Source organism: Narcine bancroftii, chromosome 7 (assembly GCF_036971445.1).
Source record: "Narcine bancroftii isolate sNarBan1 chromosome 7, sNarBan1.hap1, whole genome shotgun sequence".
Taxonomy (NCBI): Eukaryota; Metazoa; Chordata; class Chondrichthyes; order Torpediniformes; family Narcinidae; genus Narcine; species Narcine bancroftii.
This window is the reverse complement of record NC_091475.1, coordinates 81,423,663-81,450,772: the sequence shown is the minus strand read 5'-3', so window position 1 is coordinate 81,450,772 and position 27,110 is coordinate 81,423,663. Positions and strand designations below refer to the sequence as shown.

At 41.1% G+C, this 27,110-nt stretch overlaps 2 long non-coding RNA genes across 5 annotated transcripts in view; one reads left to right on the top strand and one right to left on the bottom strand.

The window, feature by feature from the left end:
* Nucleotides 1-26,842, bottom strand: part of LOC138739071 (uncharacterized) — a 39,455-nt gene extending 12,613 nt beyond the window's left edge. Inside the window, exons 1-3 of one of the 4 annotated variants that reach the window (XR_011341982.1) lie at nucleotides 26,706-26,842; nucleotides 20,350-20,407; nucleotides 1,247-1,762 (exon numbers count right to left, since the gene is read on the bottom strand). This is a non-coding gene — a long non-coding RNA (uncharacterized lncRNA). Of the gene's footprint in view, nucleotides 1-1,246; nucleotides 1,763-8,694; nucleotides 8,792-15,072; nucleotides 15,279-20,349; nucleotides 20,408-26,705 lie in introns of those variants that run through there. The other 3 variants (XR_011341981.1, XR_011341979.1, XR_011341980.1) reach the window with 3 other exon arrangements.
* Nucleotides 3,656-15,782, top strand: LOC138739072 (uncharacterized). Its single transcript, XR_011341983.1, has 2 exons — nucleotides 3,656-3,741; nucleotides 15,161-15,782. It is a non-coding gene; the product is annotated as an uncharacterized lncRNA (long non-coding RNA).
* Nucleotides 26,843-27,110: the final 268 nt, after the last annotated feature.

Sequence of the window (27,110 nt, the reverse complement as noted above, 5' to 3'; positions counted from 1 at the left end):
TACACCAACGATACAATAATGTTTTACAGATAATGTGGGGGTGGAGATGCATTTCTATTAGTGCAATTTCATAATTTAAGTCAATTCAAAACAAGGCAGACTCGTTATGTTCCACTTGGTCTATACATAGTAATATTGGCCCGACATTTTCTACAATAGCTGCTCATTGACACGCAGTAAGTCCAAGATATTCATCGCATCACTGATATCCAGTAGTTTTCATCTTTTAAACAAGATGTTTAAAAATATACCAAAACAAAAATTGTTACAGTGTCACGATTATAACGCTGCTTATTAGTTTTTTTATCACTATTTCCCTCAAATTATGCCATATATAAATAAACACATATATTATCAGTCTCCACGTTCTAAAATTGGAATAACCCGCAACCAGAAATCTGCCGTATGAGTCAACCTGGTGTAGATCCATTCTCCCCTTTAACTGAGGTATGGCTCGTTAACTATTCGTCTCACCCGTCTTCACGTTGAGTTATCTTGCCACTAGTAATGTCGCAAACAAAATTATAATGAAACGAAAGCAAATTTATCGAATCGTTGACACCGGACGAATTTTTCATTGCAAGGTGATGAGACGGATAAAACGTGTGCATGTTTCTTGCATTTCAAAAGAGGGAGCAACTAAATTGGACAGAATTTCGGTTTAATAATTCTTGAGTTTTAATTCAATATTTAGAATCGGTCATCTAATTTAGTTACTTTTTAAAAAAATCTAAATCATGGCATATTTAAGCAAAATGCGGGACACGATTTAATTTCAATTCCAGCCAACATTTAGAGTTGTTCAGACTGATCCGGCTCTTCAGCCGTTCGGGGTGAATTTGCGTGAATGGTTTTGCAGGGAGAGGTGAGGTGGCGTTAATCCTTGCCTGCCATTGCCCGACTTTCGGCGCTGGACTTTGGGGAGGGGGGTTGTGGAGGCTGCAAGGTCGATAGACTTGACTGGTGTAAAATGTGTTGAAAACCAGAACAGTTCAGGGTTTTTAAAAAAACAGGAAGGATAAAGCTGATGTGCCAGGGGTATTTCAGCCTCACGTTTTTTGTTTGGGTAGCCGTGTACTTTCCGCTGTAGCGAGCACAAATAACAGCTCAAACATGGAAGCATTGTGCTCCAGTCAAAATAAATGAAAGAGACAAGGCTTCAAAGACTTAGCTTAAAATCACCATAATCTACAGACGAGCAGCAGTCAAACGAAAGATTTCTATATAGTTAGTGACTTTGCTCGAGAATCTAAATTGTTGTTAACTATTTAGTTTACAAAATTTTGCCTTCGTCGATCGAACAATCCACACCTGTAGTCCGTTTCATATTATCAACCCAATCACTGATGTTTTTTCCCACCATGAATTGAAAACGTGCGATCCAAAATCAACTACGATGGCATCGAAATAGAGAAAAGATTAAGAGCGATCGCTCCCAAAGAAGTGTGACACAGGCTTTTAACTTTTAGACCAGAAACTAATGCAAGTTTCTCAATTCAATGTCATTTCCAGTCTCGCTAAAGGAAGATGTCGTTGTCTATTTTAGTGAAAGGTAATCCTCTTGCATTGGAAGCAGGTTATTAAGTTTGAAGTGTGTAGTTAGGAGTACCGTGGCCCACTCTGTTCTGGCCCGGGTTAATAGTTCTGACTTTTTTTCTCTCTCTTTCTGTGTTTAATAGTGATAGATCAAAGGCATCAATATTTCCCAGTGGACCCGACTAAAGCCGCTCTCCCCTTTGTCTGCTGTTGCTAGGAGTCGAATCTACAAGGAAAGAGAGTGCCGGGCATGTTAATCAGACGCGTTACAGTGTGACAATTGTCTCTCCAACTTTTTTTTACTCTATTTCCAAACATCAGCGCACCTGCAACGGCGACGGCTTCTGGATCAGGGGAATTTTAAAGCAACATTGCCCGGATTTATCTCAGAAATGATGGAATAGTCCCAGAAACAAAAATAAATTAATCCACACAAAAGCACGTTGGAGCAACCTGCCACTCTTCAACGAGTTTCTTGGGTCTTGTTTCATTTTAAAGGATGAATAGTATGGTTGCGAACCTGATATGATTGGCCAATTTGAGTTGATCCAAAACTTCCTATGTGGCCGTAATAAATTGACCTGGGAAAGGTGTTTACAAAAACGCACCCGTTATAAAAATTAAACAGCGGAAAGGTGTTAATAAGATTAGATTTTAAAAAATCATCTCTAAAATGAAATTATAAAGAATATTACTTTCCATGGGATTTTTATACATTCGGGATTCAGGTCATAATTCTTCTGGGTAAAGTGAATAATACCACGGTGGTTAACCCTCAATTTACAGTTCGGTATTGTATAAATAACGGATAGGATGCGCTTCTGGCACAAAAATAACTCAACGAAGCCCAAAATGTATCAGTAGCTATTTCTCAAACACCTATTTCTCAAGAATTCGAGCTCTGCCGTCACCATCAGGCAACGTAAAAACATTTCGTTCATTTGTGTTCAACTTTTCTTGAGGTTGGACAATGAAAGATCGGAACTCGGCTTTGATAGAATGCAAGAGCAATATTCTGATAACGCACTTCACAACCTCTTCACTTCCTCGGATAGTTTTGCATGGACCCTCACACGTTTTTACGAAGCGTGATTTTAATTCATTTTTAAGTGAAACAACCTATTTTAACAGATTAAAGCATGTATCCGCCTTGTTTATCTCGTGCCTTTAAATTACCTGTCACAAACATCTTCCACTCATTTTGCTGATCGCGGTCTTGTGTTTCCGATAAATGAGCTAAATTGAATTACAGACGATACTGATACTGATCGACAGCTTTCGTTATTATTAGTTTACTAAATTATTAAAGCCCTCAGTCGATTCCAAATCGCCTTGTACATGGTGAAAAATAAACTTTTATGATCCCTGCAAATTCATGGATGATTCGACCAAAGTTAACCTGCGGTTTCAATCTGGAATTATAGAGTTCGGATAGGTTGTGCTATTTAAAATAAATCAGATGATAACTGACCAAAAGCAAGTATATGTTTTTTCTCCCTAAATGAGAAACAAGATTGACCTCTCACCCAACTTTTAAATAATATATGATGATAAATCATTGAGAAAGATTTTCTTTCAATCTAAGCTTCTTTTGCAGAACTGAAGAGAAGAGAGAGGGCAAACTCTGGGCCAACAGCGTGTCAGGTTTAATTTGAATTGTTCTGGTTAACGGGTGATTTCTGCGTGAACTTTTTAAGATGCAGAGACTTCGCTGCGAGATGTGCATTCAACCATCAAACCTCATCTATAACATTTTATCCTTCGACTATATAATTGCACGTCTGGAGAGCGAAATAAATGAATGCTTGATACAGTTGTGCTTCGCATATATATATATATTGTAGGTCCTTGCCTTCATGTACTTTAATTAAATATCTTGCAATTACACGAGGTGTTAATTCAAAGTCCAGTATCATTCCTCAAAATGGGACAAAATAGCAACTAAGCAAAACCGAGCTCCTGTTGCAGTGTGACCTCGTGAAGATGAATCTGTGCCATGTGGAGGTGGTTCTGTGTTTCGGGAGTAGAAACATTATGAGTTTGATGTTTTCCAATAGCTACAGGACTGTCTTTGATTATGCAAACCGTTCTTTATTGCGTAGAATAAAGGGCAGGAAGTGGTGGAAACGCTCAGCAGATCAGACAGCATCTGTGATGAGAGAAAAAGAGTTTCAAATGGATGACTTTCCATCAAAACAGTGAAAGGTCCGTCACTTTCCCTCGGTTCTTCTCTCTCCCCCCCCTCCCCCCCCCCCCCCACGATGCTGCCTAACTTGGTCAGTGTTTTCGAGTTTTATTTCATCAACTGTTTCTGCTTTTCGACCCTTGTTCCTTGTGTTGCTGTGGAGATGATTCTATGTTCGATCTGTTCCCGTGAAGGAGTTCGGCGTTTGATTGTTTTGTTTCACGCCATCATTGTGTGTTCACGTTGCTCTCCCCTCCATTGGTTTAGCTGCCGTCTCTCCGTTGCTGGCCTTAGTTAGTGTTGGTGCGGTGGGTTGGGAGACCTTGCTGTGCGTTCAACCGGCGAGCCGAGGCTGGGTGCCTTGTGTTTGGGCTATTGAGGGGTGGCCGCGTTGGTGTGCAGATCGGTGCTGCGAAGTGGATCTGGAGAAGATGATGTTTTATACACTTTCGAAGAGTTGGTTGTGTGCGTGTTGAGGGTGGAGAGATTTTGTGGGGTCTGTGGTTGGAACAATCCAGTATCGGGAGAACATAATTCAGATGCAGATCTTAATCACTTTGGCAGTTTATGGTTTTTTTTTCCCAACCCTGTTGTGGAGTTTCCCAGAACCTTTCCATTTTCTGACTGAACCTTTTTTCACCTCTCGATATCACTCCACACCTTCTGGAAACCGTTTCAATCACCGAGACCACGCAAAGCGCAATTCCAATCTGATGCTTTTGGCAAAAGGGAAGCAAGACCTTGGTAAAGTCCATTTGCTGCTAATTCTCTTTTATTTCAAATGAACTCGGGCCTGCGTCGTAAATGCAATCCATTATTGGCAGGCAAGCGATTAGAATGTACACGATTCAACCTGACACAATCTGGACCACAAATCATTTCATTATTAAAGGGAGACAAACTCGTCAATTCTGAAATTGTGGCCATGTAGAAATGGTGTAACAACTTTGTCACTTGCATTAACGCAAGACATTACACTTCACGTCTGAAGAATTCCAAACACAATCGAGGTTTGCTACTTTGCAGGAAGGCATCTGACCGCGTTTGATAGTGGTTTTGGAAGGTTGTGTTTGTGGGACGTTTTCAAATTAATTTTGTGTTATAACATGCCCTCATGTGGGCACGTTATATTACCTGAAGCAGAATTGTCCACTATTTTCCCTTTGCTGTAAATGCAGTTTGTCCTCTTAAGTATTCCTTGGATAAAAATGGATCAAAATGAAGATCACAACCACCTCATTGAACGTCGAGGCAAACAAATTTACGAGCACATGTGCACACAGTAACAGAGAAATAAGTCATCTGGTGTCCGAAAGTGGGTTAAACTCCAGAATATTTTACGAGGTTTAAATATTCACATTAAATAAACTTTCCTTTCCATCTATTTCTTAGATAATAGTCTAATGAACCTGATTGCCTGATAATTAGAGTTACATTTTATCAGTATTTTCTGATCATAATGAGTACAAGTTTTATTTTATTTTCCCTCTTATCGCTCCAGCATTAATTAAAGTTCTATTCTTGAGTGCAGTGAAACCTACAGAGGATTTTCCATGGTGCTGGAAATCTAATTGAAAATGTGTAAAGTGATATTTTCATTAAGGAATAAATAGCTGTGTCACTAAAGGTAGACTTTAAAGTCACTGTCAGTGGAATAAAATGCTAACGATTGTCTTTCCTTCTTTTGTTGTTCTTTGCAATGGGTTTGTGTTTGTGTGTGGTGCTGTGAAATTGTGAGTGTATGATTGATAAGTCCCATTATTTTGGTTAAATCGCCGGGTTAAATGTCAGCGATCTGTTTATGTACCAGTGCAGCTAACACTCCCCCGAGGGACGTCACTCACATCTGAAAGGAAGGGGGAGGGGATCGAGGACGACGTTGACGTCATAAGTCTTTATCATGGCACCTGGCTATTGGGAAACATCTCCGGAGGTTCCAGACCACAGCCATCGGTTTTGTACCTGCATTCTTCCGCTGTGGCTAGAGTAGGCACCATCTCAGAAGGCGTAGCTATTACTGACATTGGCTACTTCCAAGCCCACCGTCATCAACAAGTTGCTGGCTTGGAAAGAGATTCCTGGAAACCCAATACCTGGAACAACAAAGTGGGAGCACCTGCACCCGAAGGTCTGCAGTTCACCCCGGCTTCTCAAGGGCAAGGAAGGATGGGCAATAACAATAGCTTTTCCAGTGACTACCACTGTCCCCACTCACCCTCCCCCAATCCCCCCCCCCCCCCGTTAAATATTCAGTAGTTGCTGTAACGAGATCAGGCTTTGTATGGTTTATATTGATCCTAAAGTGATTTTGTATTTGATTAGAAGATCTTTTAGATCCTAAAGCCATTTCCCAGCACCCATTTTTACAAAATATATATAATCTCAGACATTATGATGATTACTTCAAAAGTGAAAAATAAATGAAGCAACAAACTAGGGCTGTTTTAAAAGAGTGGCATTGAGAAAGAGATATACAGCCCTCTTTTGCTTCTGCCAACAGATTGGGTGACCACTGCAATTCACCTCCTGTCACAATCACTCCACAGCAGATGCGATATCACTGTCTCTCTTCTCAGCTCTGGATCGCCTCAATGACAACAACACATGCATCCGGCTATTCTTCATCGACTTCAACACCATCAGTGCTGGTCAACAAGCTCCAAAACTTGGGCCTCTGCACCCCACTCTGCAACTCGATCCTTGACTTCCTCATCAGAAGACCACAGTCGGTATGAATTTGGAAACAATGTCTCATCCTCACTGATGATCAACACAGGTGCACCTCTAAGGTGCGTGCTTACCCCACTGTTCAACTCATCCAAGATTGTGTAGCTCGGCACAATTCAAATGCTATCTACAAATTTGCTGATGACACATTGGCAGATTCACAGACAGCAACAAAAAAGCAAACAGGAGGGAGATAGATCAGATTATTGAGTGGTGTCACAACAACAATCTCGCATGCAAAGTTACCAACACCAAGGGGATAATTGTGGATTTCAGGACAAAACCAGAATATGAACCAGTCCTCACTGAGGGAAAAGGAATTGAAAGTGTCAAGAAATTCAAGTTGCTAGTTGTCAGCATCTCTGAAACTCTGTCCTTGGACCTCCATGTCGATGCGATCATGAAGAATGCTGCCAGCAGTTAGACTTTGTGAGGAGCTTGAAGATATCTGACATGTCACCAAGAACTCCTGCAAATTTCTACAGGTGTACCGTAGAGAGCATTCTGACTGGTTGCATCCCTGTCTCATGTGGAGGTGGCAATGCACAGAACAGGAGAAAACTCTCAAGTGTTGTTATCCCAACCTGCAATGTCACGAGCACTAGTCATCACTCCATCGAGGACACAGGGAGGCACAGTTGGCTTAACAGTTAGCACAATACCTTTACAGCACCAGGAATTTGAATCCTGCGTAGTTCTCCCCACAGCTGCATTGGTTTTCCCTGGAGGCTGTGGTTTCCTCCCACCATTTGAAATGTACCGGGGTTGGAGGTTAATTGGGTGTAAATTGGGCAGCATGGACTTGTGGGCCAAAGTGGCCTGTTACTGTGCTGTATGACTAAATTTGAAATCTGCAAGAGGTGATGCCTTAATTTTTTATTTTTCACACTATGAACCATACTGACCAAAATACACACAAACATTTCCCTCTTGAATATACACAGTGTCATTTTCTCCACTTTTTCCCCCTCCCTTCCCTCCCTCCTTCCCACACCCCTCCCTACCCACTAAATGTTCAACATATATGATACATTAAACCCATTAAACAATGTCATCACACAATGAAAATAAACAAGAAATTTGTGTCTTCTACTTTTACATACTGGGTCAGTTCATTTCGTCTTCTCATTCTGTCATTTTAGGGGTGTAGGACTTCTCTATTGTGTTCTATGTACGGTTCCCAAATTTGTTCGAATACTGTGATGTTATTTCTTAAATTATATGTTACTTTTTTCCAATGGAATACATTTATTAATTTCTATCTACCATTGCTGTATTCTCAGGCTATCTTCTAATTTCCAGGTTGACATAATACATTTTTTTGCTACAGCTAAGGCTATCATAATAAATCTTTTTTGTGCTCCATCCAAATTGAGTCCAAGTTCTTTACTTCTTATATTACTTAGAAGAAAGATCTCTGGGTTTTTTGGTATGTTGCTTTTTGTGATTTTATTTAATACCTGGTTTAGATCTTCCCAAAACTTTTCCACTTTCTCACATGCCCAAATTGCATGTACTGTTGTTCAGGTGATGCCTTAATAAAGCAGCCTCTATCCTCAAGGGCCCTCACCAATCCAGTCCATGCCCTCTTCACACTGCTGCCATCAGATTTTTGAATGGACATGAACCACACCTCGATTTCTCCTATTTTCTTGTACTATTTCAATCCATTTTTGAAATGTTATTTATAGCAATACTTGCACTGAAAATCTGCCTCCAAACAATACATTTTGTGACATCTTCGGGCCAATAAATTCTGATTCTGAATACCGACTCTCTAAACCTGAGCCTGTAGCCAAGCATTTCAGCTCACCCACCTATTCCCTACAGTGACATGAAAACTTGAGGAACAACAGATTAGATTCCTCCTGGATACCCTTAAACCAAGACATGATCATTACTTTTTTCTGATTTTAGATAAACCGCACCCTATCTGATTCCACTTTTTTCCATTTCTTCTTTACCTACTCCTGTACTTTCTTTTTTCTCTCTAACATCGCTCTCCCTTCCTGATGGATTCTCCTTCCTCCTGTCTCTCTGCCTTCCACACTTTCTGCCCTTCCCCAGCTTGTTTCCTCCATATAAATAAATATATAATTTCACTTATTCTATCTCAGCCTTGATGGAGCTGGAGCGTTAATGAAAAAAAATTTACATGTAGAATGAAAGAAAGGTTACGTAAGTAATTTCACCAATACTTTCTTTGTCTTGACAAAGGATTTCGACCTGAAATGTCGACTGACCATTTCTACCCATGGATGCAGTCTGATCTGCTGAGTCTGCTCAAAATTCCAGCATCCATAACTTTCTTATGTTTCAGCTGCCAGCATCGGTCATGCTCACCTGGTAAAACAATGCATTTTATCACATCCTCCATTTATTAGCTGACTTCATTGCAGCAAGTACTTTTCAGAATGCTTCACAGGAGTACTGTCAAGCAAGAATTGAGTTGCATCAGAAGAGAAATGGACAGGTGTCAGGTTTCATCAAAGGGACAGGTTTTTAAGAAGCATTGAGAGAGGTCGAGAATTTCAGGAAGTGAGTTGCAGTAGCTGATGGTTCAGCTGTGAATGGTGGAATGATCAGGTTGCAACAACTGCGGGAGCGACAGAGTTTTGGGTGATTGGATTGGAGTAGAATGAGGTTACTTGGCCCTTGACCTTGCTTCAGGAGGGACAATAAGGCAGAGAGATATGAAAGCCAGAGTCAGACAAGAGGGCATAGATGTAAGGTGAGAGGGGAAAGATTTAAAAGGCACCTGGGGGGCACCTTCACGCAGAGAGTGGTGCAATGAGCTGCCAGAGGAAGTGGGAATAATTGTAATGCTCCAAACACATTTAGGCAGGTATACGGATTGGAAAGGTTTAGAGGGATATGGGCCAAATGCTGGCAAATGGAATCAGCTTGATCACCATGGTCAAGTTGGACTGAACGACCTGTTTCCATGCTGAATGACTACGACTCCATAACATTCATCCATTCAGCCCATTAAGATTGGTGGCAGGTCTTAGAGCAGACCCAATCCTCAGTTTACTTTCCTTGTAGCCTGTTCACTCACACATCCCCATTAGCACACACTGACACTGGGGCAGTAATGTATTAACATAACAATCAACATGTCTTTGGAACGTAGGAAGAAATCAGTGCATCTGGGGTAAGCCTAGACTGCTCTGCATCTCAGGATTGAACACTGGTCACTGGAGCTGTGAAGTGTTTAATTTTAATTTAGACATATAGCACAGTAATAGGCCATTTCCGGATCGGGGCCGCCGCCGCCTACCCTTCGCCCGGACCGGGGCCGGGGCCGCTGCTGCTCTCCCTGTGCCCAGACTGGGGCCGCCGCCTCCAACTCTCTGCCCGGATCGGGGCCTCCGCCTGCCTCACTCGACTGAGGCCGGGGCCGCCGTCTCCCCCTTGCTCCTGCCCAGATCGGGGCCGCCGCCGCCTACCCTTCGCCCGGACCGGGGCCGGGGCCGCTGCTGCTCTCCCTGTGCCCGGACTGGGGCCGCCGCCTCCAACTCTCTGCCCGGATCGGGGCCTCCGCCTGCCTCACTCGACCGAGGCCTGCACCATTTCATCAGATGCAAGGATCGACAATGAGATAGACAACAGACTCGCCAAGGCAAATAGCGCCTTTGGAAGACTACACAAAAGAGTCTGGAAAAACAACCAACTGAAAAACCTCACAAAGATAAGCGTATACAGAGCCGTTGTCATACCCACACTCCTGTTCGGCTCCGAATCATGGGTCCTCTACCGGCACCACCTACGGCTCCTAGAACGCTTCCACCAGCGTTGTCTCCGCTCCATCCTCAACATCCATTGGAGCGCTTTCATCCCTAACGTCGAAGTACTCGAGATGGCAGAGGTCGACAGCATCGAGTCCACGCTGCTGAAGATCCAGCTGTGCTGGATGGGTCACGTCTCCAGAATGGAGGACCATCGCCTTCCCAAGATCGTGTTATATGGCGAGCTCTCCACTGGCCACCGTGACAGAGGTGCACCAAAGAAAAGGTACAAGGACTGCCTAAAGAAATCTCTTGGTGCCTGCCACATTGACCACCGCCAGTGGGCTGATAACACCTCAAACCGTGCATCTTGGCGCCTCACAGTTTGGCGGGCAGCAACCTCCTTTGAAGAAGACCGCAGAGCCCACCTCACTGACAAAAGGCAAAGGAGGAAAAACCCAACACCCAACCCCAACCAACCAATTTTCCCCTGCAACCGCTGCAACCGTGTCTGCCTGTCCCGCATCGGACTTGTCAGCCACAAACGAGCCTGCAGCTGACGTGGACTTTTTACCCCCTCCATAAATCTTCGTCCGCGAAGCCAAGCCAAAGAAAAGAAGAGGCCATTTCCACCCAAACGTCAGTGCTGCCCAAATTACACACAATTAACCGACACCCCCAGTACATTTTGACAGGTGGGAGGAAACTGGAGCCCCTGGGGAAAACCCATGCAGACCCAGGGAGAACGTACAAATTCCTTACAAACAGTGCAGGATTCAAACATTGGTCCCGATCGCTGGCACTGTAAAGGCATTGCGCTAACCGCTACGCCAATCATTCCGCCCTGAAGAAACTAAAAGGGAAGCATAGGGATGAAAGGGAATTAGTGTGTGTTTGGATGAGAAAAATAACATAATGAGTTTAGAAGATTTGTTTTGATGAGGGAGGCTTTTCCAATGTACATTGCAAAAGTCAAGCCTGGGGAAGATAATGGCATGCTTTAATACACATAAGTGCTTAGGGAACTGAACAGGCCATGCTTCATCCGTGGAAAACAATAGGCATACCTTTGGGCCTGAGCCCCTCAACAGGGATGCCAAGATTGGCCAAAAGCCTGTATAAGATGGGGGTGAAAGTGAAAGGAGCATTTGTCAATGTTAGCATCTACACCTTCCTTCCTCCAGTTCCCCACCCCCCCCTTCACTTCCCCCAATCATAGAACCGCTTTCTCAGCCCTCTGCCCCCTTCCCATCACCTCTTAGCTCCTTTCCTTTCTTCCCGCTCCCACCAGCATTCACCTATCACCTGTAATAAGCACTTTTGGCTGCACATCTGCCAATTATCTCAAGGCTCAGTTCTGCAGCCATTCTGCAAGTGGATTATCTCTTCCCCAGTAGTTTTGACAGCTCCTGCTGAGCTGCCAGGCTCGTTCACTGTTCCAAAAATCTCTGAAAATCATCCAAGAACAGTTGAAAATTATTTATCCATGTTAAACTTTTTTCTAATTTTGAAAACAATAAATAGAATTGGAACCCAACGACTTACTCTTAAATAAAAAGAGTAAATACATAAAAAAATAGAGAAAAGTAAACAAATAAAAGAAGCTAAGCATACATTTTAAATGAAGGCTGGTAACTCGAGAGCTGTTGTAAAAATGACGGGCCAGATTGGAAGTGCATCAGTCGCTTGGTTCATTATATTTCAGGACACTTATAGAATCAATGGTGAGTCCAGGGGCAAAGCAGGAGATCAAATGCAGGCACATCTGTATCTAATCTCTCCCTATCATGTTTCACACTCCCACAATGTGCAGGTACAGATGCTCAGATTGAGCAGATTCAACACTGCAGCCAATCAGCTGTTTTCTATGGCATTCATTGGCAATCTGACCCAAATATTTTTATTGGCATGTGGAAGATGGGCCAAAGGGCCCAAAGCTGCATAGCTCTGTAATTCTGTAAAAGGCATTTGGATAGGTATATGGATAGGAAATATTTATGGGCCCAATATGGGCAATTGGGACTAGCTTGGGTAGACAATTTTAGTCAGCATGGGCAAGCTTGGTCGAACGCTTTGTTTTTTTGCTGTAAAACTCTATGACTAATATTTGTATAGAGAAAAATATTTGGTAAGAGAAAAATTCTTGCTCATTCATTAATAAGGGACTGTTTCAACAGCACAAAAGTTCTCTGTACTTTTTCTAAGTCACTTTTTTGCAATAGGATAACCGAATATTTATTATCTATTTTTTTTAGTGTTGTCCTTTAAATTCAGTTAAGTAATTAATATGTAGTTGTTATTAGTTGCTGTGGTTTTTTTTTTACAAAGTATTTGTTCAGTTACAGCAATAAGAGTTTCAGTGCACATACATTGTTCAATGAGTATGATAACAACCTCATTATCATTATGTCTTGGAATTCACTGCCTATTGGTAAGTGGAAACCCAATCAGATGGAAATTGGATCAGTACTAAAGAATGAGTAACTATGCAGATCTAATGGTAAAATCAGGAGAATACTAGAAGGTGGAATTGATTTAATGGTCCAACAATCTTGCAATTCTAAATTTCTATTTGTAGAAGGCTTAAAAGAAAAGCCAGCCGAAAGCATATGAAATGATAAAGCTAGCAAAGAGAAGCTGGAGGGACCCGACAAGTCAGACAGCATCAATGGGTAGATATGTACAGTCAACGTTTTTGGGGCTGAACCATTTTATGAGACTAGGTTCCCGAGACTGCAGATTTTTACATAGTAAACATGAGAGGAAACGTCTGATTAGGTATGACGGTTCTTGTTCTCTAATCAAGTGCTGAACCTTCAGCTCTGACAGTGGTTCTGTTATATCGTATACAATTTTTTTCAAATATTTTTCAAGCATTTTTGCCATTTTCCATTTCTTTCAAATTTTTATTAAATGGTGCTGAATTATTCAACTCTACGCAAATGTAATTTTATTCCCTCAGTTATGGATGGGAGATATATAATACCACAAAACCTTTGACCTGACAAAACACAATCAAAAGGTTTGATTAAACCTGGAAGATAAAATTAAAAATAAAGTAGTTTATTTAATAGCTTATTAGAATCTTAGCATGGAGTAATTTGCTTCGGAAAGTTCTGAGTCAGTGGGGAGATGATGAGAATTGTTTTCACACAGCAAGTTTTTGGAATGTGGGATGCACTGGATGAAAGAGCCATGAAACAGATTCTTGAGCAATTCTCAAAGGGAGTTGGATAAATTCTTGATTGCTTTGGTGAAGGAGGAGAGGTACGGGACTTGTTGGAAAGCTCTTTCAAATAGACAGCACAGGCACGATGGGCCAAATACTCTCCTGCTGTGCTGCACGACTCATGCCAAATACATGCAAAATGTGCATCATAGAGACATGGTGCGTGCCGGTCAACCTCTTCACACAAAGCCGATAAGTATGTGGAATGAGCTGCCAGAGGAAGTGGGAGAGGTGGGGACAATTACAACATTTAAAACACATTTGGACAGGAACATATACAAAATATTTTGAGGGATATGGACCAAAAGCTGCCTAGCTCAATTAGGCACCTTGGCTCGTACGCGCCTAGTTACATTCATCTCCATTCATTTGCCTCCATTGACTTCAATGAAGTGAATATGTGACAAGGACTTCAGCAGTGTGGTTCATCCCACTAGCAAGAGTCAGATTTATCCCCACACATTCTGATCCATGATTCATCTCACAGCCCAAAAGCTTCTATTTTTATTATATCCATGTGCTCATCTAATAGTCTTTTGAATGCCGCTGTTGTACTAGCCTCCACCACCAACTCCAGCAATGCATTCCAGGCACCCAGCACTCTCTGAGTAAAAGCCTATGTCTGACATCTGCCCTAAACATTCTTCTGCTCATCTTAAACTGATGACCTCTGGAATTGGCTATTGCTGCCTTGGGAAAAATATGCTGGCTGTTCACCTATTTACGCCCATCATAATCTTATGCACCTGAAGTCACCTCTCGTCCTTCATCACTCCAAAGATAAAAGCTAGTTCTTAAATGTGGGGATAAATTTTTTAATTTTTAAATTTAGACATACAGCATGGTATCAAGCCCTGTCAGTTCACATCCCCATGCCACCAAATTGATCTACAACCCCTGGTACATCTTTGAATGGTGGGTGGAAACCAGAGCACCCAGAGGAAACCCATGCAGACATGGAGAGACACTTAAAGACAACGCCAGATTTGAACCCCAATCCAGTCACTGGTGCTGTAACAGTGATGTGTTAACCATGACATCAACTGTGCCACACACTACGCTAACCACACCTCTCAACCTTTTCTCATAAGCCTAAATGAATAATAATAATGATAATAAATCACAAATAATAATAATAAATTGATTTTTTTTTCTAAATGCATTTTTCTTACTCTGCTTGCAAGTGCACTACTGTAAATGAAAGTTTTGAAAAGATGTATTTAGAGGATTGAAGTGTTCAATGGTGATCTCATTGAGATGCTAACTGTTGAGTGAAAACATTGAGAGAGGTATGAAAAGATATCTGCCTCTCATTGTCAGAGGGTAAAGGTGTAGCTAGGTTTGGTGATATGGGTGTTGTGGACACTGATCAAAGTAGCAGACTGGACCATTCAAGGTCACCAATCTTATACCCAGAGTAGTAAGATCATGTGATCATTTTGCTCACCTCCAAAAAATCTGCTCAGGCTGGGGGAGACAGTGGGGTGGTAAAGAAGAATTTCAGAAATTGATTTTCGTTTGGCAAGAAAATGTAAAAATATTGAATCCAGGTCACTAAGTGAAGGTAAAGATAAGCTCCTCCTGAACCAATTGGGACTAAAAATATATCCTTTGATCATCAAATATGAAAAGAATGACATGGCATTGATCAGCCAATCTACACCTGTCTATTTAACTGAGAGAATGTGTGAAATATTCTGCAAATGCAAGATCATCATCTTGAAACAGTGATTCTTGTTTTTTCTCTCCTCACAGATGATGCTGATCTCCTGAATGATACCAACAATCCTCTCTTGTATTTTAGGTTTCCAGCATTTGTTTTGTTTTTTTGCTTTTCAATTCTAGTTTCATTGACTTCATTGGAACATGGGATCTGTACCAAAATAGAATTGTCACATAAGTCAAAAGTTTGACTTATCCTGAACTAAGGTTCATCTGATGGTAAAAATCAGCTTCACTGCAATAGACTATAAATACTCAAGCACTGAAGGCAAAGTTAGGATGTATATACAGCTTTGGTAAAGGCTCAGTAAGTCTCGACATTTTACAATTGGTTGAATAAATGTTGTCATAGAATCATAAAAACGCACAACACAGTTTCTTTCCAACACCTCGTAAACTTCCCCTTGTTACACGACTCATGAACTGCTCCAACACCACAAAAGGACAGTCTCCACTAGTAAATACAACTTAATTTTCTTGCACTGTGGTAACTATGAATAATTATTAACTCTTGTATTTTTTAAATTTATTGTAAACTATTGGGGTTTTATTTTTCTTCATGAAGTACCTGTTTAGCTTCAGCTAATAAGAATGTCAGTGAATATGTGCCTTGTACAACGTATATGACAAATAAACTCAGTATCATTATCAGAAACCAGCCCTTGGGCCTAGCTTCATCCATGCTGACCATGGTGACTGTGTACACTAACTCCATTTACCTGTCATCCTTTTCTATCCAACTTTTTAAATCATTGCTAGTGTTTCCACTGACAGCTTATTTCAAATACCACCATCTTCTTCATAAAAAATTACCCATTGGATCTTCTTTAAATTTCCCTCCTCTCACCTTAAACCTAAGCCTTCCAATTCTAAACTTCACTGTCCTTGGAAAAAGACACTGAGAAGCTGCAGTCCACTTAATTTTATAAATCTCCGTAAGGTCACCCCTCGGTCTCCTCTATTCTTGTGAGAATTAACCCAGCCTATCCAATTTCTCCTTATGACTATAGTCCTCCAATCCAGGCCTGTCTGGTGCTACCACATTGTTCCTGTTGTGTGGCAACCAGGACAGTTCACACTCTCTCTTGCTATATAATATGAGGTTGAAGGTACTCCAGAAATGGCTCGACCTAAAAGGGGAGGCAGGCCTCTTCAGCCCAGTTAAGCAACCTTCATAAGAGAAGGTCACTCCGATATAAAACCTATGACCCAAGGACCTCGTTGCCACGTCCCAGCTTGCTTGGCCACGGCACACGAACCATGGGTGTAAAGGGTGGGGCCAGTACTGCGCACACTGCACTCCACCTAAAAGCTCCTTTGCACAGGCCCGAGGACAGGTCCACGTCCTCCCCCTCAAAAGATGCACACAAACTCAAGCTAGCATGTTGGAACATCAGAACCCTGCTAGACAAGGCTGACAGCCACCGACCTGAACGTTGGTCTGCCCTCATCGCACATGAACTCCTCAGACTCGACATCGACATAGCCGCTCTCAGCGAAGTCTGCCTTGTAGGCAGCCTCCGAGAACACGGCGCGAGCTACACACTCTACTGGTCTGGCAAGCCTCAAGCTGAATGACGCCTATCTGGTGTTGGCTTCATGGTCAAGAACTCCATTGCCTTCAAACTCGAAAACCTCCCGACAGGCCACTCTGACTGGATCATGTCCATGCGACTCCCCCTTCAAAACAAGCGACCCGTCACTCTCATCAGTGTCTATGCTCCAACCCTTCAGGCGGAACCAGCAGAAAAGGACAAGTTCTACACTGATCTGCGCAACCTCATCCAACGCACCCTACAGCCGACAAGGTTGTCATCCTTGGCGACTTCAACGCTCACGTCGGCAAAGACTCAGAAACCTGGCCAGGAATCCTTGGCAAGCATGGTGTCGGCAAGTGCAATGACAACGGGTGCCTCCTGTTGGAACTCTGCGCAGAACAGCGGCTTGTCATTACTAACACCCTTTTTCCAGCAGAGAGACAGCCTGAAGACTGCCTGGATGCATCCCCGATCCAAACACTGGCACCTCCTGGACTACGTTCTGGTGCGAGGAAGAGACAAATGAGATGTGCTCCACACCAGGGTCATGCCCAGCGCGGAATGCCACACTGACCACCGGCTTGTTCGCTGCAAGCTCAACCTTCACTTCAAGCCAAAGTTCAAGAACAGTGGAGCCCCCAGAAAGAGGTTCAATATTGGAAAATTGCAGTCAGACGTAGTGAGAGGAAACTTCCAGGCAAACCTCCAAGCAAGGCTCGAGGATGCAAACAGCCTCACGGACACGTCTCCTGAAACCCTCTGGGATCAGCTGAAAACGGCCATACTGCAATCCACTGAAGAGGTACTGGGCTTCTCCTCCAGGAAAAACAAGGACTGGTTTGACGAAAACAACCAGGAAATCCAGGAGCTGCTGGCAAAGAAGCGATCTGCCCACCAGGCTCACCTTGCAAAGCTTTCCTGGCCAGAGAAAAAACGAGCCTTCCGTTTCGCATGCAGCCATCTTCAGCGCAAACTCCGGGAGATCCAAAATGAGTGGTGGACTAGCCTCACCAAACCAACCCAGCTTAGCGCCGACATTGGTGACTTCAGGGGTTTTTATGAGACACTAAAGGCTGTGTACAGCCCCTCACCCCAAGTCGAAAGCCCTCTGTGCAGCTCAGACGGCGAAGTCCTCCTCAGCAACAAAATCTCCAACCTCAATCGATGGTCAGAACACTTTCAATCCCTTTTCAGTGCCAACCGCTCAGTCCAAGAATCCGCCCTGCTCCAGCTCCCTCAACAACCCTTGAGTCTAGAGCTGGATGAGGTCCTTACCCGGGAAGAGACATATAAGGCAATTGAACAACTGAAAAGTGGCAAAGCAGCAGGTATGGATGGAATCCCCCCCCCAGAGGTCTGGAAGGCTGGCGGCAAAGCTCTGTATACCAAACTGCATGAGTTTATCATGCTCTGCTGGGACCAAGGAAGGCTGCCTCAGGACCTTCGTGATGCCATCATCATCACCCTGTACAAAAACAAAGGCGAGAAATCAGACTGCTCAAACTACAGGGGAATCACGCTGCTCTCCATTGCAGGCAAAATCTTCACTAGGATTCTCCTTAATAGACTAATACCTAGTGTCGCCGAAAATGTCCTCCCAGAATCACAGCGTGGCTTTCGCGCAAACAGAGGAACTACTGACATGGTCTTTTCCCTCAGACAGCTCCAAGAAAAGTGCAGAGAACAAAACAAAGGACTCTACATCACCTTTGTTGACCTCACCAAAGCCTTTGACACCGTGAACAGGAAAGGGCTTTGGCAAATACTAGAGAGCCGCGGATGCCCTCCCAAGTTCCTCAACATGGTTATCCATCTGCACGAAAACCAACAGGGTCGGGTCAGATACAGCAATGAGCTCTCCAAACCCTTCTCCATTGACAATGGCGTGAAGCACCAACCCTCTTTACTATCTTCTTCAGCATGATGCTGAAACAAGCCAATGAAAACCTCAACAATGAAGACGGTGTTTACATCCAGTACCGCACGGATGGCAATCTCTTCAATCTGAGGCGCCTACAAGCTCACACCAAGACACAAGAGCAACTTGTCCGTGAACTACTCTTTGCAGACGATGCCCCTTTAGTTGCCCATTCAGAGCCAGCTCTCCAGCACTTGACGTCCTGTTTTGCGGAAACTGCCAAAATGTTTGGCCTGGAAGTCAGCCTGAAGAAAACTGAAGTCCTCCATCAGCCAGCTCCCCACCATGACTACCAGCCCCCCCCACATCTCCATCAGACACAAAGAACTCAAAACGGTCAACCAGTTTACCTACCTCGGCTGCACCATTTCATCTGATGCAAGGATCGACAAAGAGATAGACAACAGACTCGCCAAGGCAAATAGCGCCTTTGGAAGACAACACAAAAGAGTCTGGAAAAACAACCACCTGAAGAAACACACAAAGATCAGCATGTACAGAGCCGTTGTCATACCCACGCTCCTGTTCGGCTCCGAATCATGGGTCCTCAACCGGCATCACCTACGGCTCCTAGAACATCAGCACTGTCTCCGCTCCATCCTCAACATTCATTGGAATGACTTTATCACCAACATCGAAGTACTCGAGCTGGCAGAGTCCTCAAGCATCGAATCCATGCTGCTGAAGACCCAACTGCGCTGGGTGGGTCACGTCTCCAGAATGGAGGACCATCACCTTCCCAAGATCGTGTTCTATGGCGAGCTCTCCACTGGCCACTGAGACAAAGGTTCACCAAAGAAGAGGTACAAGGACTGCTTAAAGAAATCTCTTGGTGCCTGCCACATTGACCACCGCCAGTGGGCTGATATCGCCTCCAACCGTGCATCTTGGCGCCTCACAGTTCGGCGGGCACCAACCTCCTTTGAAGAAGACCGCAGAGCCCACTTCACTGACAAAAGACAAAGGAGGAAAAACCCAACACCCAACCCCAACCAACCAATTTTCCCTTGCAACTGTTGCAACCGTGCCTGCCTGTCCTGCATCGAACTTGTCAGTCACCAACAAGCCTGCAGCAGTCGTGGACATACCCCTTCATAAATCTTCATCCGCGAAGCCAAGCCAAAGAAAAAGAAGAAAAGAAGGTACTTTCTCTTCACCCATGGTCAGGTAATGACCAGAATATCTAAAGGAGCCGATAAAAGTTATTATTGCAAATTTATTCACATTTGGGGGTGGCACAGTTGGTGTAGCGGTTAGTGTAACACTGTTACAGTGCCAGCAATGGGGTCTGAGGTTCGAATCCCATTCTGTCTGTAAGGAGTTTGCATATTCTCTCAGCATCTGTATGGGCTTTCCCCAGGGTCTCCGGTTTCTTCCCACACTCCAAAATGTGCCAGGAGTTGTAGGTCAATTGGATGTGATTGGGCAGCAAGGGCTCGTGGGTTGAAAGGGCCTGTTACCTTGCTGTATGTCTAAATTTTTTTTTAAACTGTCTAAATTTGCTCTTTGCCATCACATTTTGGTGGCATGATGTACACATGAATTTTACATGTGTTTATCAATCTGCCTTCTTTTCCTAAACTTCTAAATATTTCTAAATTAAGAACAACTTCTGGTTAGTACTGCAATATAATCCATACTTTCCCTTCAGAATAAATGCTGTCTTTACTGTAAAAATTACCCCTGATTTTGAAATGGTACCTCTTGTTACTAAAGATATCCCAAAGCAGTTTACACACTGTGCAGAACTTTTAATATGTTTGTACCTTCAAGTTCCTGGGAGACCATATTTCAGAAGACCTCTCCTGGAGCACATCAAGGTAACTGTGAAGAAGACACACCAATGCCTCAACTTTCTAAGAGGTCTGAGGAGATTCAGTATGACATCAAATATTCTTTCTTTTTCAATCTTTTTATTATTATTATAATTTATAAACACATACAGTTCAAAGAGATATAAAAAATACATAGTAAGTAATGAATTAATACAGAGATATTAAACAATAATATTACAGAATAAAAATATATCATAAAAAAAATTTTTAGATCAGTTTAGGGTGTGAACTATCTCTAAAAAAAAGATATAATTAATAACAATATATGAAAAAAGAGAAAAAAAAACCCCAAGAAAGAAGAAAAAACAAATCTGAATTAAAAAAACTTTAAAAAAAACCTACAGATATAGCTAAACCACGCCGATCACTCCGATCTCATCTTACAGCCCAATTATCATACATAATCATAGAAAGAAAACAGAGCCAGATCAACTCACCACAAATGAAAATATTGAATAAATGGTCGCCAGGTTAACTCAAACTTAGAAGGGGATTCATAGACAGAGTTTCTAATTTTCTCTAAATTTAAACATAGTATAGTTTGGGTAAACCATTGGAAAACAGTGGGAGGATTAACCTCTTTCCAATTCAATAGTATAGATCTTCTAGCCATTAGTGTAAGAAAAGCAATCATACGATCCGCAGGAAGAGATAAATAAGTCAAATCTATCATAGGTAATCCAAAAATTGCAGTAATGGGATGTGGTTGTAAATCAATATTCAAAACAGTAGATATAATGGAAAAAATTTCCTTCCAATAATTCTGTAAAGAGGGACAGGACCAAAACATATGTGTAAGGGAAGCTATTTCCAATTGACATTTATCACATATAGGATCGATATGAGAATAAAAGCGATGGAGTTTATCTTTAGACATATGAGCTCTATGAACATGAACAACTTTAAACTGTATTAGTGAATGTTTTGCACATAGAGAAGAAGAGTTTACCAGTCGCAGAATTTTATTCCAATTTTCATTGGAAATATGAAGATTGAGTTCTCTTTCCCAATCATTTTTAAACTTTTCAAAAGTCCCAGAATTTATTTTTGTAATTATATTATATAATTTAGATATCAGACCTTTTGGAGGGAATTTTGAATATAGTATATCCTCTAAAACAGACGTAGTCTCCCGATTGGGAAAAGAGGGTAAAGTCGAAACTAAGAAACTCCTAATCTGCAAATATCGAAAGAAATGAGATCGAGGTAAATCATATTTCATGGATAATTGTTCAAATGACATGAAAGAGTTATCCAAGAATAAATCCGAAAAGCATGTTATACCTTTAACTTTCCAGAGTAAATAAGCTTGATCAATTAGAGAGGGATGAAAAAGGAAATTTAGTACAATAGGAGTTTCCAAGATAAAATGAGTTAGGCCAAAAAATCTCCGGAATTGAAACCATATACGTAGTGTATGTTTAGCCATTGGATTATCAATTTGTTTATATAATTTAGTAAGAGTAAAAGGGAGAGCAGCTCCCAAAATAGAGCTAATTGAAAAATTTTGTATCGGTTTAATTTCTAAATTTACCCAATGGGGATTTAGAGATAATTCTGAATAATTCAACCAATACCTTAAGTAACTAATATTAATTGCCCAGTAATAAATTCTAAAGTTGGGTAATGCCAACCCTCCCTCTAGTTTAGATTTCTGTAAATATTTTTTCCCCAATCTAGGATTCTTGTTTTGCCAGATATACGAGGACAATTTAGAATCGACCTTATCAAAAAAAGATTTAGGAACAAAAATAGGTATAGCTTGGAATATATATAAAAATTTAGGTAAGATCATCATCTTAATAGCATTAATTCGGCCTATCATGGATAGGGATAATGGTGACCAATTGGTAAGTAAACTGCCGATCAGGTCCAATAGAGGGAAAAAATTAGTCCTAAACAAATCTTTATGTTTTTTAGTAATCTTAATCCCTAAATATATAAAATGGTCTCTAGCTATTTTAAAAGGCAAACTATCATAAATAGGAACCCATCCATTAAAAGGGAATAATTCACTTTTATTTAAGTTCAGTTTATATCCCGAAAAATTACTAAATTGGGCTAATAAAGATAAAACTGCAGGAATAGAATTTTCAGGATTGGAAATATATAACAATAAATCATCTGCATATAGTGATACTTTATGAATATCCCTGCAACGAATAATACCAGTAATATTGGGTGCTTCTCTGATAGCAATTGCCAAAGGTTCTAAAGCTAAGTTAAATAATAAAGGGCTAAGGGGGCACCCTTGCCTGGTGCCCCGAAATAATCGAAAATATGGCGATCTTTGGGTATTAGTAAAAACCGAGGCAACTGGGGAATTATAAAGAAGTTTAATCCAAGATATAAATATTGGACTAAAATTAAATTTTTCAAGAACTGTAAATAAATAAGGCCATTCTACTCTATCGAAGGCTTTCTCAGCATCTAGTGAAATAACACATTCTGAAGACTTATGTGAAGGAGTGTAAATAATATTCATCAATCTTCTAATATTAAAGGAGGAATAATGATTTTTAATGAATCCAGTCTGGTCTTCAGAGATAATATATGGTAATATCTTCTCTAGCCTTGTCTCTGGAGCTGTTGATATTTGGAGATTTCTTCACCTGACAGCTAAAGAGTTTTCCTTTTTTTCTCATGTATACCATTCATACTCGAGAATTTATCACTTTTTTATTGATTCACGTTTTATTCCACTTGTATCTGCTTGTAAGTATGACATTATAGCCATTTCGGATCACTCTCCATTACAACTCTCTCTTAAATTCAAAGACTCTGTTTCTACTATTAAACACTGGCGTTTTGATGTTACATTATTGCAAGATTTAGACTTTGTTAAATTTATGAAAGAACAAATTAACTTTTTCTTTTCAACAAATTACACTACAGAAATTTCTTATGGAATATTGTGGGATACATTCAAGGCTTATATTCGTGGTCAAATTATTTCTTACTCAGTAGCTTTGAAGAAATGCATCAAAAACAAGATTCATCTATTGGTTGAGAAGATTAAAGACATTGATAAGAAATATGTGACTGATCCTACTGAAGAACTTTACAAACAAAGAATTGAACTGCAGATGGAATATAATTTGTTACTTACATTTTCGATTGAAAACCAGTTAATTAGATCTAAATCTGATTTTTATGTGCATAGTGAGAAATCGGGTAAACTGTTGGCTAATCATCTGAAGAATATTTCAGCTAGACGCCAAATTGTGGAGATTCGCAAACAGAATGGAGAACTGACTGTTAACCAGGAAGAGATAAATCAATCTTTCCAAAATTTTTATATATCCTTATATAGTACAGAATCCCCTCAAGACCTTAGTAATATGTTTAATTTTTTAGAACATTTGAAACTCCCAAAAGTATTACCTCAAGATAACTTAGAATTAAGTAAACCCATTACAGATTCGGAGATCAATAATACTATTTTCTCACTGAATTCAGGGAAAGCACCAGGTCCTGATGGATATTCTGTGGAATTTTATAAAGCTTTTTCTTCTACTCTCTCTCCCTGGCTGATTAAGATGTTTGATGAATCTATCACATTGGGTAAACTACCACAATCATTTTACAGAGCTACGATTTCTCTAATCTTGAAAAAAAATAAAGACCCGACCGAATGTTCTTCTTATAGACCTATTTCTTTGTTGAATGTTGATTCTAAGACATCAAATATTCTATCAAACTTTTACAGGTGCACTGTGTAAAGTACAGTGACAGGTTGTAACACATCCTGGTTTGGTAATTCAAGTGCCCAGGAATGCAGAAGGTAGCAAAGAGCTGGGTCTTTCACAGGCTCTCACTTCACATCCATTGTAGACATCTAGGTGAGGTACTGCCTCAAGAAGGCAGCAAACCTGGGAGGAGTCACGTGATGGAGTAGTGGCCGGACGGTGAACTCCAGCCCTCTCCAGAAAAGTCGGGAAAAACAAAGGAAAACACAAAGGCACAGAAATAAAAGTTACAGAAAAGTGAGTATAAAGGTGGAAAGAAGATGGCGACAAAAAAAGAAAAATCGAAAGCAACGGTAAGAAGAGAGGAAGAGAAGACAAAGGAGGAAAAAGGTGAAGGCCTTACCTGTCCGAAGAGGCCCGCTGCGGAGAGAGAAACCCGCTCCCTCGGGTCGGTAAATAATGGACTACAAAAATGGCTCGCTGAGCCGAGTAAAAGTGCGCAACTGCGCATGAAAAAAAACACACCGACGGGAGGGGGGACCAGCTGGGGAGTCGATCTCCACAGCCGGCAACGACAGCTGCAGAACACCTGCAGCAAGAAGAGACCACAGAAGACAATAGAAACAAGAAAGAAGAGAAGGAAAGGGCACCAAAGAAACAACAGATGGCCAACCCAGAGGAAGAAGAAGAGGAAGAGGAAGAGTACAGTGAAATAGAAGAAGAAAAGAAAGGCAAGATAAAGGATATACTTTCTCTTATTAAAGGATACATGGAGTCATTTAAAGAATGGCAAACACAGGAATTTAAGGATTTAAGAAAAAGAATAAACAACACAGAAGAGAAAATGAATAAAATAGAGATGACCTTAACAGAAATGGGAAAGAAAATGGACAAGATGGAAGAGCGGGCAGTAGCAGCAGAAATGGAGGTAGAAGACTTAAAAAAAGAAATTGGAGGAATCTAATAAAAAAACTAAAGAGACACAAGAACTACTAGCTCAAAAAATAGATACAATGGAAAATTATAACAGAAGAAATAACATAAAGATAGTGGGCCTTAAGGAAGATGAAGAAGGCAAGAATATGAGGGAGTTTATAAAAGAGTGGATCCCTAAGACCCTAGGATGTCCAGAACTACAGCAAGAAATGGAAATAGAAAGGGCACATAGAGTATTGGCCTCTAAACCACAACCACAACAAAAACCAAGATCTATTGTAGTAAAATTCCTAAGATATACTACAAGAGAAAAGGTACTGGAGAAGACAATGGAAAAAGTAAGAGAGGGCAACAAACCACTGGAGTATAAAGGGCAAAAAATCTTCATTTATCCAGATATAAGTTTTGAACTCCTAAAGAAGAGAAAAGAGTTCAATACAGCAAAGGCGATTTTATGGAAGAAAGGGTATAAATTTATACTAAAGCATCCAGCGGTATTGAAAATATTTATTCCAGGACAACAAAACAGACTATTCTCGGATCCAGAAGAAGCACGAAAATTTGCAGAACAATTACAAAAATAGACTGAGGTAGGAAGACGGGTATTGAGAGTAAAAATGATCACGATTGATATGTATGTGGGTAAAGACAAAAATAGACTGAGGGATGAAGACGATAATGAGAGTAAAAATGATCACGATTGATATGTATGCGGGTAAAGAGGTATAAGAGTGAATAGAGACAATGTGCATACGTGAATGTATCTGTACTTAGAGGAAAATATAGATAGTATAGACAAGAATTAATAAGGGAAGGTAATTGAATAGAGAGAATAAGGAGGGAATTAAAAGAGTGACCTTTGTGACATATGAAAAGTGAAATCTTTTCTGGGGGGGCGGGGTGGGGGGAAATAGCGGTCACTGCAAAATCAGTTGACGCTTGCGAGTGGATTCGCAAATCCAAATGGAGAGGGGAGATGTGGTTGTCCGACAAGGGATAAAGGACAACTCAGGAGGGGAAGGGGAGATTGGGGATAAATAAGATAGAAATAGGAGAATAAGGAAAATGTTGGATGTTGTAGGAATGTTGTCTTATAAAGAGTTGAAAATAAGAAAACAGAAATGGAAAAGGAGGAAAGGTAATGATGGAAAAACGGAAAGAGAAGATAAACAAAATATAAAAGGGCTACGCTGAACTATATGACTTTAAATATTAATGGAATACATAACCAAATTAAAAGGAAGAAACTACTAAATTTAAATGAATAAATGTATTCCATTAGAAAAAATAACATATAGGTTAAGAAATAATATTGAAATATTCGAACAAGTATGGGAGCCTTACATTAAATACAATAGCGAAAACCTACCGGGGACAAACATTACCTAAGTTGATGGAAGGAGAAGGAAAGAAAAGAATGGACTCAGTAGAATTTCTGGTGTATTTTTGTTGAATGACAACATTGTCTGACTGGCTTAATGCAACCTAGATTATATACCTAAAATGGATGAGAGGGGGGGGTGGGGGGGTGGCTTGGGAGGAGGGAGTGGGGGGGGGAGAAAAAGTCACTGTATATGTGTGAAAAAGAAATAGTGTATATCATGGCTAATGTGATTTATGGTGTGAAAAATAAAAAAATTTAAAAAAAAGAAGGCAGCAAACCTCATAAAGGAACCCCATCACATTGGTCACCACCTCTTCTCACTGTCTCCTTCAAAGGGCTATTATCTTCTGCATTCAAGACAATTTCTATCCAAAAATTACAGGGCTCTTGAGCCTCTCCTTGTTTAAACTAATCATGGTTTGCTCTGACATCACAAAAAGGACCGACTACACTATTGTTTGATCACTTTCTTACACTAAAGGAATTGTGAATATTTATTAACTCCATCATTTGTATTTATTATCTCTTTTTCATTTAATTTAAGGTAAACTATTGTAGTTGTTTAATATTTCAAAGTACACATTTGGCCACATTAAGTATTTCAGTGCATATGTGCAGTAGGCTATTGGGAGAGGTTGAGTAGGTTGGGGGTTTATTTTTTGGATCACTGAAGCAGGCCTGGA